This window comes from Scyliorhinus canicula, chromosome 7 (assembly GCF_902713615.1).
Source record: "Scyliorhinus canicula chromosome 7, sScyCan1.1, whole genome shotgun sequence".
Taxonomy (NCBI): domain Eukaryota; kingdom Metazoa; phylum Chordata; class Chondrichthyes; order Carcharhiniformes; family Scyliorhinidae; genus Scyliorhinus; species Scyliorhinus canicula.
In genome coordinates, this window is record NC_052152.1 from 135,426,458 (window position 1) to 135,438,793 (window position 12,336).

Here is a 12,336-nt window from a genome sequence, read left to right on the forward strand (position 1 = left end):
ACAGGACAATCATTTTTATAATCTCCCTGTACTGCTGAACTTGCTTCATTATTATTGGGCAGCGAATGTGGACAAGGTGCGGCGGTGGTGGGAAGGAGAAGGGGTAGAGTGGGTTAGAATGGAGGAGGAATCTAGTAAGGGGTCTAGTTTGAGGGCTATGGTGACGGCAGCATTGCCAATGGTTCTGAGCAGGTATTCAGGGAGCCCAGTGGTGCAGTCCACGGTGAAGATATGGAATCAGTTGAGGGGGCATTTTAGGGTGGAAGGGATGGCGGTGCTAACGCCGCTGTGCGAGAATCATGGGTTTGAGCCGGGGGGGTGGGTAGTGTATACAGGAGGTGGAGGGAAGTGGGGCTGGTCAAGGTGAGGGATCTGTATTCGGAGGAAGGGTTCACCAGTCTGGAAGAGATAAGGGATAGGGTAGAGCTGCCGAGGGGGAACTTGCGCGAAAGGTCTGGAGGGGGTTCCCTGGGTTGCCAGGATACACCCTTCCGGAGCGACTGTAGCTTCTGGAAGTGAAAGGGGAGGGAAGAATTGGGGATATATACAAGTGGCTGGTGGAGCAGGGAGGTGAGCGGGTGGTAAAGATCAAGGTGAAATGGGAAGCGGTGTTGGGAGGGGAGATCAATTGGGGAGTATGGAGTGAGGCACTGCGTCGGGAGAAATGAGACCTTCTCTTGGGCAAGGATGAGCCTGATACAGTTTAAGGTGGTGCACAGGGTGCATATGACTCGGGCGAGAATGAGTGGGTTCTTTCAGGGGGTAGCAGATGAATGTGAGAGGTGTGGGCGGGGCCAGCGAATCACACGCACATGTTTTGGGGTTGCGGAAAATTGGGAAAATTCTGGGCGGGAGTGTGGGAATGTTTGCGGTCTTAGCCAGAATCGTGGAGGTGGACTCGGACGCTTTGGTGGCGATATTTGGGGTTTCAGAGAAGCCGGAGCTCATGGAGAGGAGGAAGGCCGATGTCTTGGCCTTCGCCTCTCTGATTGCACGGCGGCGAATTTTGCTGGAGTGTCGGTGGGCATCGCCACGGGGGGTAGTGGCTTGGTTGGGTGACCTGTACGACTTCCTGCGATTAAAGAAGATAAAGTATGAGTTAAGGGGCTCTTCAGGGGGGTTTAAGGAAAGGTGGAGGATGTTTGTGACCGTGTTCGAGGGGCTGTTTGTCGCGGGGGAGGGGGGAGTGAAAAAGGGGAAAAATCTGTACAGACTGTATGGTTGATTGTTGCGAAGTATGTTTCCCGGGATGTTTATTTGCTGTAACCTGTTTTGAGACATGTTTGTCATAAAATATATATTTTTTAAAAAGTTCATGGAACAGCATGGGGCGACACCAACCAACAGCAAATCATTGTGCAGTAGGTGTTAAACATTAAAATATAAATTGTTTACTGGGAGAAATGGCCCTTTGCTTTGTCGCATATGTGGTAGCTCCCGCTCGTGGCGGTCTTTTTGTGGCCTTTACCCCATTTGCAGTTCGAATTGTGAAGGAAAAAGGTTTAGGGGTGTGAGCAGAAGAGATGAGCGGCGCAATGGTTGTCCATCCACGGCCCGTGGGCCCGAGGATTCGCCCTCTGAGGTGTCTTGTGTCTCCATCTCGGAGTCAGAGTCTGCTGCCTCCGTCATCTCGGTGTCTTTACCTCCACGCGGTTCTGTCACGACCTGCGCAGGCTTTGAGTGAGGTACCAGAGGAAGATTGTGAGGAATACTTTCAATTGTATCTGGTCTCTGTGGCTGTAGAACTGAGCTCCTGGGGTAGAGAATCTTTGGAAGTGATAGTCTTCTGGACGGAACGCGGTCTACATGTTTGCGCTGGAGACGACCCTGGGCTTGCACCTGGTAAGAGATAGGGCCCGTTTGGCGAAAGATTACACCAGGGACCCACTGGGCACCACCAGCAAAATTCCGAACGAACACTGGGTCACCGGGTGTAAACTGCCGAATCGGCCGATGCCGAGAGAAACCATGTCCCTGCCGTTCTTGAGTGCGGCGTACTTTTGCGCCAATGTGCGGGAAAACCATGCTAAGGTGGGTGCGAAGTCTCCGGCCCATTAGGAGTTCTGTGGGAGCTACCCCAGTCACCGCATGGGGGGTGGTCCCATATGAAAACAAAAAACGAGCCAGTCTCGTATCCATCGACCCGGAAGACTGCTTCTTGAGGCCTCGTTTGAATGTCTGCACTGCGCGCTCCGCCAACCCATTTGAAGCCGGGTGGTAAGGGGCAGTGCGGATGTGGCGAATGCCATTCATCTTCACGAATCTCGCAAACTCCTCACTTGTGAACGGAGTGCCGTTGTCCGTGACCAGCACCTCGGGGAGGCCATGCGCACCGAAAGACAAACACATCTTCTCAATTGTTGCGCAGGACGTTGTGCCTCCCATCTTATGCACCTCTAGCCATTTAGACTGGGCGTCGATTAATAGCAGGAACATGGATCCTTGAAAAGGGCCGGCGAAATCCACATGCAAGCGCGCCCAAGGCCGCCCTGGCCATTCCCAGTGATGTAGGGGCGCGGCCGGCGGAAGCTTCTGATGCTCCTGGCAAATGGATCAGTTTTGGGCCAGTTTCTCAATGTCGGTGTCGAGAGGCCTGGCCACTAGACATAACTCCGGGCCAACATTTTCATTTTGGTCATACCTGCTAATCCATTGTGCTTTGCACGTGTGGGTTCGAATCCCATCCTCGTCGCCAGTTTTGTGAGGGCCACGAAGAATCCAGCACGAGTCTTCAGGATACAAAGAAATAACATTTATTTACAATAACATATATATACTGATGGAACCATCAATTCAGCGAACACGTGTAGTTGGATCTGAACAGAGGCTTTAATACACTTACAATAGAGCCAGCCTATTCGTCATTGAACTTCAGGTGAACTGGCAGGCTGGCTCTAAGGCACTGATCTTTATACATCGGTCCCAGAGGGAGGAGTCCTGGGCGGAGCCAAGGGAGGAGCCCAGTACAAACTCTCGCGTACTCCCAGAGCGACTACCCCTGGTGGTCGGATAGTGCAACTGCACTTACAATGGGTAGATAACGAACATATATCACATTCACCACATATACAACAGCAGCAACTTCCCTTGCAGCTCACTCCTCTCTCTGCTGGTTCCAAACTGGCCAGCTCTATTTATGCAGGGAGTCTGCTAATGATTTCTCCGCCCCCCCTCATTGGGGAATCTCATACTCCCACAGGATTGTGAGATTGTTATTAGTCCCCAGCCAATGGTAAGCAGGCAGGTAATAACAATCAGCCTAACTGAAATGTCCACCATGGCCCCCATCTGCAACAACCACAGGTTTACTACCACAACAATGGATGACACCTTCAAAAGGTGGAGACAGGACAAAGGGGACACTGACGGTTAGGGACATGTACACGGACAATAGAGTAGTGACCCTGGAGGAACTCATGGAGAGGTTCCAACTACCAAAAAGAAACGAACTAAGACACAATCAAGTCAAAAACTTCTTCTGTAAGGAAATGACAACACATCCCCATTTACCAGGGCATTCGCTAGTTGAGGAACTGCTGGAAGCCGGCGACCTCGGAAGGGGGAACTGTGGGGACCTAAACTGGCGACTGTTGGAGGTATGCTGCCCCCTGGATGTGACAAGGGAAAAAATGGGAGGAGGAACTAGACATAGAGATAGGGGGAAGACTGATCGAAACACTGCACAGAGCAAACTTCACCTCCACGTGTGCAGGGCTGAGCCTAATGCAGCTAAAGGTGGTGCACAGAGCACACCTAACCAGGACGTGAATGAGCAGGTTTTCACCTGGAGGTGGAGAACAAATGTGAACGGTACCAGGGAGGCCCAGTCAATCTCACCTACATGTTCTGGTCTTGCCCCAGATTTGGGTTCTGGATGATCTTCTTTGAAGCAATGTCCAAAGTTGTGGGGGTGAGGGTGGAACCATGCCCAAAAGTGGTGGTTTTCGGGGTTTCAGAGAAGCCAGAACTCTTTATGGGGAGGAGGGCGGATGCCCTAGCTTTTGCCTCCTTGATCGCTCACTCTCAGGCTGGAGGAAATAAAATTTGCCATCCGGGGGTCGGAAGAGGGCTCCCACAGAACGTGGAAGCCATTCACCAACTTGTTCTAAGACCTGTTCATAGCCAGAAACTAGTAGAGCCTTGCGGCGGAGGCGGGAGTGGGGGGTCCGAGAGGGGAGTCGCAAACAAGCCCCTGGACAAAGGGGAGAAAGGGAGGGAGGGGGGAAGAAACGGGATGTTTGGGAGTGTAAGCACGCAAAGTAGGTGGAAGTGACAAGGGACAAAACCACTGGGGACAGGCCCGAGGACATGCTGTAAATCAAAGTAAATGGTAAAGACGCCCCTGTAAATACATGCTTTGCCCACATTTGGGATTATAACAGAGGCAGATCGGCTGAAGGGGGACCACGGCCACAGTGGGAGGGGAGACAATTACCTGGAAATATATAATTTCTATCTGTCTTTGCCTTCCCTTTTGTCTTCTTTTCTCTTTTCTTCTTTTTGTAACTTTAATTTTTCCTTTTCTTGCGTGGGTATGCAAAGTGTAATTTAACTTATGAATGGAAGAGTGAAACACAAAATGTGAAAACCAATAAAAGCATTTAAAAAGAAGAACATTATAGATAAACCGGTGACAGGTTAGCTCTCTGGTGTGGGCTGAGTTAACTGAGACAGCTGTAGGAGTATTTGGCCTCAGTGCTCCTGGTGGGGAGGCCGGCAGATGAGGAAGGGGTGACTCTTGAGGACGACTTCCTCCATGGTTGAGTTGCCAGACACAGGTGCAGAACTGAACCCAAGCAGGAGTCCATGCCTCCAGGACAGGAGTGGGAGGAAAGGTCTATAAAGAGAGTAAATATGCTTCGAAATGCTTTCCCAGCATTACTTCACTCTGGCCTTCCACTTCCCACACATATCAACCACGGACAACATAGTCACATAGCCACACTAAACTGAACATGTTCCGGAACTGTGGTGTCCTGGGAATGGGATTGTAAGATTTTAATAACAAGCTCTGAAATGCCTGTGTGTTGAAAGATCACGGCTTATTCTCTCTGGAAATGTTTTAACAGTTTCTTGGAGAGGGTTGGAATTTCCTGCTTGTACAAACTGCTAACAGCTGAATCTTTGGGAGATTCGGTTAATTACAGGATAGCTGAAACTCCAGGAGTGAGTCCATTCCTGACAACAGTATCATTCTAAAATCCCTGATAAAATTTGTTCAAAACTCTGATAGGGAAATTCATTTGAAAACCTTGGTAACAAGTCCAGGTATAAAGGACGCCAACCCTGAAGATCTACAGGAATTCCTCTGTATCTCTGGCAGGAGACTGGCCGATCAATGGAAAAAACCCAGGACCCCTTTGTATCAGGTCACTGCTGTGTCCAGAGCTTTCCTGGCTTGTAAAGGATGGAGCCTGTTTTCCATTTATGTGCCATAGTTTTGTTAGGCAGAGTGACACTAGACCAGTGGTGGGCAACCTGTGGCCACATGTGGTCCATCTGTTCTGAGTGGGGCCCATGAGACATTTTGTTGACCTTTGCCCATGCACAAGGTTGCCACATTCTACTGATTTCCGTCTGTGGTAAGCAAGGGTGAGTGAAGTGAGATGCGTGCTGATTACTCACAACATTGATTGTGAGAGCTGTGTGCTCCCTCTGTGTCATAAATGTAAATCATAGAACCCCTACAGTGCCATTCGGCCCATCGAGTCTGCACCGACCCTCTGAAAGAGCACCCTTCCCTGGCCCACTCCTCCGCCTTTTCCCCGTAACCCCACCTAATCTGCAAATTTTTGGACACTAAGGGGCAATTTAGTATGGCTAGTCCACCTAACCTGCACATTATTAGACTGGGGAGGAAACCGGAGCAGCCGGAGGAAACCCATGCAGACACTGGAAAAAAGTGCAAACACCACACAGTCACCCACAGCTGGAATTGAACCAGGGTCCCTGGCATTGTGGGGCAGCAGTGCTAACCCAGGTCTCTGGTGCTGTGAGGCAGCAGTGCTAATCACTGAGCCACCATGCCACCCCTGATTATTTGAAATATTTATTATGTTTTTACCATTTGAAGCTGATGATAGTTATATTAATATATAAACAATTAAGCATTTTCTATAACTTGTTTTGAAATATTTGACATGTATTAAATGTATTTAATTTTGTTTATGGGGTCATGGTTAGCGATCAAACCTAATTTCAGCCTTGCGATCCATTGGGTGGCCCAATCATCAGCCTAGGTTGCCCATCACTGCACGAGACCAAGAAGAGGCTTCATGTTTGCCAGATCATTACGGAACCAGTGTAGCAATGGAAGCCAGAATGTTGAATAAAGCAACTCTAGATGGGGTTAAGTGAGTCCCCATTATAGGGATGCGGGGGGTTGGGGGGGGGGGGGGGGGGGGGGAGGTGCGGGATGGAGAGCAAGGTTCAGGCCAGGCATGAAACCTAGACACCTAAAGACAGGTAATATTTTCATTTCAAAATAAATATACTTCTCAATCAACCCTTTCTGAGAGAAGATGTCTGAAATTGCAGTAGGGTGGTGAGGGGGTAGGGAGGTGGGGGGGGGGGGGGGTGTTGTTAGTAAAGGCCAATACCACAGTGTTGGACAAGCAATGGTTACTCCAGTTGTATTGGGGAAGGGGCCACTTGTTGTAAAGAGGTGCCCTTCCACTGACCCCAGAGACTGTGATGAGGTCAGCGCTGGAGGGCTCTGGGGTACTTAGGAGGGAATAAGAGCAGGAATAAGCCCCTGAGCCTACTCCATCATTCAACACGATCATGGCTGATCAGATTGTGGCCAAGCTCTACTTCCTTGACTGCCTTCCTAAACCTCGACTCCCTTGTTGATCAAACGTTCAGTTAATTCAGCCTTAAATCTATCAAAGGACTCAGTCTCCACAGCTCTCAGGGATAGAAAATTCCAAAGACTAACGACCCGCTGAGATAAAAAAAATCCTTCTCGAGAATTGATGGCGGGTTCCTGTGTTGGCACAGGGCAGGAGGCTGGGGGACCTGTTCATAGACGGGAAGTTTGCGAGCCTGGGTGAGCTGGAAGGGAAGTTCAGGCTCCCCCCGGGGAACACCTTTAGGTACATGCAAGTAAGGGCATTTGTCAGGCGGCAGTTGGCGGGGTTCCCCCTGTTGCCGCTGCGTGGGGTCCAGGACAGGGTGCTCTCGGGGGTATGGGTTGGAGAGGGGAGGATCTCGGAAGTGTACCAGGTGATGCAGGAGGTAGACGAGGCCTCGGTGGAGGAGCTGTAAGATAAATGGGAGGAGGAGCTGGGTGAGGAGATTGAGGAGGGGACGTGGGCGGATGCCCTAGAAAGGGTGAACTCCTCCTCTTCGTGTGCGAGGCTTAGCCTCATACAGTTTAAGGTACTGCATAGGGCTCATATGACCGGGACAAGGATGAGACAGTTTTTTGGGACCGAGGACAGGTGGATTAGGTGCTCAGGGAGCCCAGCAAACCATGTCCACATGTTCTGGGCATGCCCAGCGCTGGGGGAATTTTGTAAGGGTGTAGCAAGGATGGTATCGAGGGTGGTAGGATCCAGGGTCAATCCAGGCTGGGGACTCGCAATATTTGGGGTTGCAGTGGAGCCGGGAGTGCAGGAGGCGAAAGAGGCTGGTGTTCTGGCCTTTGCGTCCCTAGTAGCCCGGCGGAGAATTCTTCTTCAGTGGAAGGATGCGAGGCCCCCAAGCCTGGAGGCCTGGGTCAACGATATGGCGGGGTTTATTAAATTGGAGAGGGTGAAATTAGCCCTAAGGGGGTCAGTGCAGGGGTTTTTCAGGAGATGGCAACCATTCCTAGATCTCCTGGCAGAACGGTAAAAACAAAAGGTCAGCAGCAGCAGGAACCGGGGGGGGGGGGGTTGTCTCTTTGTTTTTGTTTTGGGTGGAATATCTGTTTTTTGCCAATGACGGGCATTAATTTATTGTTTCTCTTTTGTATTTACGGCGGGTTCTGTTTTTTTTTATTCTTAGAATTTTCTGTTACTGTTTTCTTTTTTGTGAAAATTTGAATAAAAATTATTTTTTTAAAATATTTTTAAAATAAAAAAATCCTTCTCATATCTGACTTGAATGGGAGACCGCTTATTTCTAAATTGTGCCTCCAAAGGGCAGCACGGTGGCGTAGTGGGTTAGCCCTGCTGCCTCACGGCGCCGAGGTCCCAGGTTCGATTCCGGCTCTGGGTCACTGTCCGTGTGGAGTTTGCACATTCTCCCTGTGTTTGCGTGGGTTTCGCCCCCACAACCCAAAGATGTGCAGAGTAGGTGGATTGGCCACGCTAAATTGCCCCTTAATTGGAAAAAATGAATCGGGTACTCTAAATTTAAAAAAGAAAATTGTGCCTCCAAGCCTGTCAGGCCTCCTCAGAATTATATGGCCAGAATTTTCCGGCTATTGGGATTCTCTTTACCCACTGGCAGCGCGACCCTGCACGTGGGTTTCTGGGCGGTGTGGGATGGCTTCAATGGAAAATCCCAATGACAAACGTCGGGGGTAGAGAATCTACAATGGGCGGCATGTTGGCACAGCGATTAGCACTGCTGCCTCATAGCTCCAGGGACCAGGTTCGATTACGACTTCAGGTGGCAGACTGTGTGGAGTTTGCATATTCTCCCCGTGGCTGCGTGGGCTTCCTCCGGGTGTTCCGATTTCCTCCCACAGTCCAAAGATGTGCAGGCACTCACCAGCCAGTGAAGTTCTTTTGAAGTGCAGTCACTGTTGTGATGTAGGAAATGTAGCAGCAAATTTGCACACAGCAAGATCCCACAAACTGCAATGTGGGAATGGCCAATCTTTGTAGCATTGATTGAGGGATAAATATTGGCCGGGATAGTAGAGGAAACTCCACTGTTCTCTTCAAAATTGTGCCATTTTACATCCACCTGGGAGGGCAGATGTGGCCTCGGTTTAGTATCCCCCATCCAAACAGCAGCACCACTGACAGTTCAGCTTTCATTTTTGCTCTCAAGCCCTGGAGTGGGTCTTGAGACTCGGAGGCTGGGATCAATAGAAATGGTCATAAAGCTGCTCGATTGTTGTGAAAACTTAACTGATTCATTATGGCCTTTCAGAGAAGAATACCTGCCCTGTCTTTAACTTGTTTAGCCTAAATATGACTCTAGACCTCAAATAATTGTGAGTGTGCTGTGCTTCTGACCAAGTGTGAATTGAGCAACTCAATTGGACCAAACTGCTTGCAGAGTTTAAAGAATATGGGCCAATATCACCTTCTCAGGGCAACTAAGGATGGGTAATAAATGCTCGCTACGGCCTGGAATTTTCCAGTTACTCTCTCATCTCCATGCTGTTCTGGGACCTTCTCCCACCAGGGAGACGTGTCGTACATCCAGGCTGCATTTATGGCTTTAGAATGAATGACATAAACTGGGTGCAGTGTGTGTGTTGGTGCTGAGAGCTATTACAGGCCCTGGTTACTCCATTCATCATCCTGTTGGTCACTATCCAACGGACATCTGGGTTTGACAGATGTAGTAAGGTTCCTGATCTCTGTCATACAGCAGACGCCACACAGGCTCCTGTGGCGAGCATTTCAGACGCAGTTAATGAGCTGCGAGTTACTCTCTAGCATGTGAATGACACAAACACCAGGAAAAAGAACAGTAGTGAGCGTGACCTCCTCCTTTCCCTGTAATAAACAAAGACCTGCTCATTTAGGAGAGGGTGCATTGTGCGCGATAGAACCTTGGCCCTGGGAAACAGAGTGGAAGGGCAGGTAGACATCAGGATCAGGTTTTGGAGCACATTCCTAAGCCATTTTCTGACCTGCCCTTCCCTCCTCCCAACACCATGGTAAATCAATGTATATCCACTGGGAAATTCTTGGCATGAACATGGCAATACATTTTGTTTTTAAGTGATTTGATTGGCAGATGCCAGCTCAGTTTCTGGTAGTTCCCTGACTGTGCTGTGCTTGATAAAAACCTTCTACTCCTTACAGAGGGCACACAGATCCCACACTTGGTCATAAGCACAGCACACTCACAATTATTTTTAAAACGAAAGGAGCTTCTGTTTCTATGCAAAATTATGGCTCTAGTTCAGATGCACACTCTGGATAATTGTCATAATGTCATAAACGTTTACAGCACAGGAGACCTTTCGGCCCATCGTGTCCGCGCTGGTCACCAAGAACCTATCTATTCTAATCTCATTTTCCAACACTTGGTCCTCTTTTTCATGGATTTTAGCAGGAAGGAGTTGACTGAAACCAACCTGAAACAGGCAGTGGTGCTTCTCATGGTGAGGCATGCCAGTGCCAACTTTGTCGTACGATGATTCACTTTGCGGCTTCGTGCTTCGTTGTGTTGCAATGTCCTGTAAGCAGAAGCTGGTTGGCTTGCAATGAATTAGCACATTTAATAAGGAGCGGGATGTATTTCAGCTCTGGTGGTGCTATTGAAGATCGGTGGATATGATCATTATCTCACAATTAAATGGCATGGATGGCGCTTGCCACGTTTATCAGGGGAAGCTTGAACGGTGTCCAAACCCTGGATAGCTGGCAATGGGGTGGTATTCAGCAGCACCAAATAGATTGCAAAATGCTGTGGGCGGGATTTTCCGGCCCTTCCCAGCAGCTGGATATCCTGGTCTCGTTAAAGATCGCCCCCCCCTGCGGCACACAGGCAAGCCACGCAAAACTGCGGAGACATTGGCAGGGCCAGAAGCACCTGAGGCCGCTGATAAACACACCCATGGGGAAGGCGGAAAATCTTGCCTGTGTGTATACATGTGTGGATGTGTGTATCTGTACCTGTCAGCGTGTGTGTGTGTGTGTTTGAGCGGGTCTACCTGCGAACGTGGGTTGATATTTCACTATTCACCATCTCAGTATTTTTAAACCACTTGGGGTTCATTAGACAGTCTGACCTACATGTGACTTCAGGCACACACCAAGACAGTTGACTCTGAAATGCCCTCTGGCGCGGCCCTGGTTGGCTGAATGGCTGTTGTCCCACTGCTTTACTGCTACAGCAGAATAAGGGGGGAGCACTCGATTGGCTGCGTAATCTGAAGAATTTCCTCCGAGGGCCTTTTCAGCTCGAGTGACATAGCCAGCGTAACTACAGCATGCTCAGCTGTTAACAGTGACATAACCAGCGTAACTACAGCATGCTCAGCTGTTCTTGAACAGGTGCCCTAGGCAGTGCTGTATGCACCTGTTAGTTACTGTGAAAAATGCAGGATTTAAAGGTCTATAGCCTCGTCTTGAAGGACCTTTCAAGTCGCATCGCTGTGTTTACAAACAAGCAACTTGACAATGTTTTAAAAAATAAATTTAGAGTATTCAATTCTTTTTTTCTTCAATTAAAGGACAATTTAGCATGGCCAATTCACCTAGCTTGCACATCTTTAGGTTGTGGGAATGAGGCCCAACCAAACACGGGGAGAATGTGCAAACTCCACGTGGACAGTCACCTAGGGCTGGGAGATTGAACCCGGGTCCTCAGCGCCGTGAGGTGGCAGTGCTAACCAATGCACCACCACCGTGACACTTGACAATGTTACCAGGTGGTGAGTTACAGCTACTGCTGGAGGTGTTTGTCTTTTTAATCTCAGTTTGCATGAAAGCTCATATTAAAAGTACAAAGTTGGTATTGCAATTTCATTTGGACAAATTTCTTCCTTTCCTCTCCTGAAACTAAATACTATCCCACCAGCGTCACCAATAATGTTGCCAAGTCTGAGGTATCTACTTTAGTCAGATATTAATCTGACCATTATTAATGAGGATATTGCTTTCAGAGTCGCCAGGTATCAAATGATACCACCACAAGGTTCAACCGGATATTGATCAAAGACCCAACAACCAGTCAGTTAGTTCAAGTTCAATAATAGTTTATTTATACACAAGATTAACTCTCACATGCAACATAAAAACACTACAAGCTAAATTGTACCTAACACTACAACAACCTGTACTTAAGTTCAGGCACCCGGCTTTGGCAGAGGAACAAGGCCTTTGTTCGGATCTGGAGTGACTGGATCTGGAGAAGTAACTTCGGTTCTGCTGGGCTCAACCGTCTGGTAGCGGTCGTTGGTCTTGAACTTGCTTCTGGTCGTGGTGCTGCGGTTGGCTTCAGGTATAGGCTGGGCCGAAGAGTGCCGGTGTGCCAGTGCCAAAAGAGATCGAACACATGGCAGTGTCTCTCTTTATCATTTGGGCATATCGCGCTCTTTTGGGCGGTCCTTAGCTTTGGACCAATAGTTCGGCAGGCTTCGATTACAGCCTTCGATTTGAGCCAATAAAGGGGCGGGTGCCTTGATGGCTGGGCGTGTCCTGAGCGGCCATTGACCTT

General features: G+C 49.1%; 1 protein-coding gene across 1 annotated transcript in view; it reads left to right on the plus strand.

Annotated features, from left to right (window-relative positions):
- LOC119969404 (enhancer of filamentation 1-like) overlaps positions 1-12,336 on the plus strand; it is a 166,215-nt gene that overhangs the window by 113,091 nt on the left and 40,788 nt on the right. The window lies entirely within an intron of this gene.